A 3,395-nucleotide genomic window follows, 5' to 3' on the forward strand; every position below is an offset into this window, starting at 1 on the left:
TTATGTTTATATACCAAAGACAGGTTCTTATTTACGCGTAAAACCTACCGAAGCAACGTATAATGAAGCTGTCACAGTTAACGGTTAATTTTATGCATATAACCATAGTCCTACACCAGATACGACTAACCGATGTACTATCATTTCCCTTATATCTCAACACAACTTTATTTTAAATTTTTTAAATGTTTTTTTATTTTTCTGAAATTTATCCTACAACTAAGTAAAATATTTTTAGAGTTTTTTTCAATTTTTCGAAAGCGGTAAGAACTGTACATAAAAGATAAAATAAAGTTTCTATGCGAGTTTTGAAAGCATTTACTCTGGGTTGATTATGCCAATCATTCGGACCAGATTTTCAAATCTAGCCTGATCGAATGTTTTCGTAAACAGGTCGGCAAGATTATCCAAGGTGTCTACCCTAACCACTTCTATTAAACCCTTCTCAGCACAGTCGCGAATAAAATGATGCCTAACATCTATGTGCTTAGTGCGTGAGTGATTAACTGGATTGTTTGTTATGGAAATGGCAGAGTTGTTATCGACAAGGATAGGAGTTCGAGTAAATTTCAAACCGTAGTCCCTCATTTGCTGCTGAATCCACAAAACCTGAGCACAACAGCTTGAAGCAGCAATGTACTCGGCCTTGCACGTGGATAGAGAAACGGCAACCTGCTTTTTGCATTGCCAAGAGACAAGACGATTCCCAAGAAGTTGTGCGCCGCCAGAGGTTGACTTTCTGTTCATCGGGCACCCTCCGAAATCCGCGTCAGCATACGCCATCAAATCCAGACCACCTTCAGCTGGATACCACAATCCAAGCTTAGGCGTCCCTTTCAGATATCTGAAAATACGCTTGACTGCTTTCAAGTGAGACTCCTTCGGAGTTGATTGGTACCTAGCACACAAACAAACAGAGAACATAATATCTGGTCGTGAAGCAGTAAGATACATCAGTGAACCTATCATTGCTCGATATAGAGTCGGATCCACTTCAGGATCTTTCACATTATCGGGTGAAAGCTTGAGATTTGTCGGGAGAGGCGTGTCATAGGGTAAGCTATCTTCCAATCCAAATCTTTTGAGAATCTCGTGAACATACTTTGTCTGATGCACGTACGTCCCGGTTTTTCCTTGATTCACTTGAAGACCTAAAAAGAAGGATAACTCGCCCATCGCGCTCATTTCAAATTTTGACTTCATCACCGCTTCGAACTCACGACACAATTCTTCATTTGAAGAACCAAAAATTATGTCATCAAAGTAAATTTGCACGATCAGAAAATCTCCCCCTTTCTTCAAAATGAACAGTGTGGAGTCAATCGCACCACGCGAGAACCCATGCTCCAATAGATGCTTTGACAACATCTCGTACCATGCTCGAGGAGCCTGATGGAGACCGTAGAGAGCCTTGTCCAACAAATAGACTTTGTTGTCTAACCCTGGAGCTTCGAAACCTGGTGGTTGGGACACATACACAGTTTCATGCAATTTCCCATAAAGGAAGGCGCTTTTCACATCCAACTGATAGACTTTGATACGCATGTGTGCAGCAAAGGCTAGAAACAAATGAATAGCTTCCAGTCTTGCCACCGGTGCATAAACTTTGGTATAATCAATCCCTTCCTCTTGATTGAAGCCTTGAACAACCAACCGTGCTTTGTTTCTGACAACGACACCCTTATCGTCTTTCTTGCACTTGAAAACCCATTTCGTATTGATTGCATGTTGGCCTTTTGGAAGATCGACCAAATTCCACACCTTTAGCTTGTCGAACTGAGCTATCTCTTCTTGCATCGCCTCACACCAAGAATTATCCTTCAGAGCCATTTGATAGTTCTTTGGCTCTATCTGAGAGATAAAACATTCATGCAGGCTAAGATTGTAGATTTCTTCTTTCTTAATAGCAGAGAACAGACATTGCATCTCTGAAGTACTCCTTCGCGTTTGCACTCCCGCATTTGGATTCCCAATAATATTATCAACAGGATGATGAACATTTGTTCTTGGAACTGGGATTGCCGGAGCTTGAAGATTGTTTCCCAAATTCGATTGAATCTCCCCCTCAGCATTTGCATTACTACTAGAAGCTTGATCATTACCAGAAGACGCATTAACATTTGGGTATGCTGAAAAGTCAACGTATAGATCTCCACTTGTAGTTTGAGCAGCTGCATTGGGGATCTGCTCAGAAACAACATCATTTACGGTTGAAGAATCAGCGACTGGAACATTCGAAGACACATTAGTAGGAATACTAGCTCTCCAGCTCGCATCCACTTCATCTTTGTTCACAAGATGTGTGTATACAACCTCCGAATCTTCTTCTGAAACATCAGGAAGATCAAACGAATCAAATAATTTATCATAATCATAACCACTTTTGGGACCGAATTCGGACGGAGGGGGATCGAAACTCAAAGGAGTTATATCAAACACGATCTCCAATATTCGCTTCTTGATGTTATAAACGCGTTTGTTTGGAGTTCCCTTGGCATATCCCAAAAAGAACCCCACTTCACCAACTTCCCCCATTTTAGGAGTATCTTTGGTGCGTTTGATAATACACTTAATCCCAAAAGGTTGAAAACCAGATAAGTTCGGTTTCCTGTTTTCAAGCAATTCATAACACGTTTTATCTTCTCTTTTGACAGTAAGCACATGATTTAACACATAACATGCAGTATTTATCGCCTCGGCCCAGAAGAAAATTGGTAATTTTGATTCAGAAAGCATAGTGCGGGCCGCCTCAATCAGGGTATGATTCTTCCGTTCTGTAACTCTGTTCTGTTGAGGAACATATGGAGCGCTGAACTGATGAATTATTCCCATTTCCCGACATAACTCATCCATATAATGATTTTTAAACTCAGTGTCGTTGTCACTTCGGATTTTCTTAATAGTAAGTGAATAATTTTTCTCAAGTTGTTTGAATAAGTCTCTTAAAATACCAGCAGTTTGAACCTTTGTTTTTAAGAAAAATACCCATGAGTAACGTGAGAAATCGTCAGTGACAACTAAGCAATAAGACATCCCACCGATGCTAGCAACATGGATCGGGCCGAAAAGATCCATGTGAAGCAATTCAAGTGGTTTTTGGATTGAGTTAACTGTTTTCGGTTTATGAGGCTTTCGTTTGATTTTTCCTTTTTCACATGATTCACATTTGTTGTGCATATTGAAACTACGTAAAGGAACCCCCAACACTAAGTTGTTTTTCACTAAGTGGTTCATTTTTTGTAGATGCACGTGGCCCATTCTCCTATGCCAGAGATACGATTGATCTTTAGTCGCCTTTGAAAGTAGACAAGTCACTGGAGCAGACGAGTTAACCAACGGGCGCATGTCCATGACATATGTGTTATTCACCCTTGGAGCCCTCATAACGATCCAAT

This window comes from Helianthus annuus, chromosome 5 (genome assembly GCF_002127325.2).
Source record: "Helianthus annuus cultivar XRQ/B chromosome 5, HanXRQr2.0-SUNRISE, whole genome shotgun sequence".
In the NCBI taxonomy this organism is placed as follows: Eukaryota; Viridiplantae; Streptophyta; class Magnoliopsida; order Asterales; family Asteraceae; genus Helianthus; species Helianthus annuus.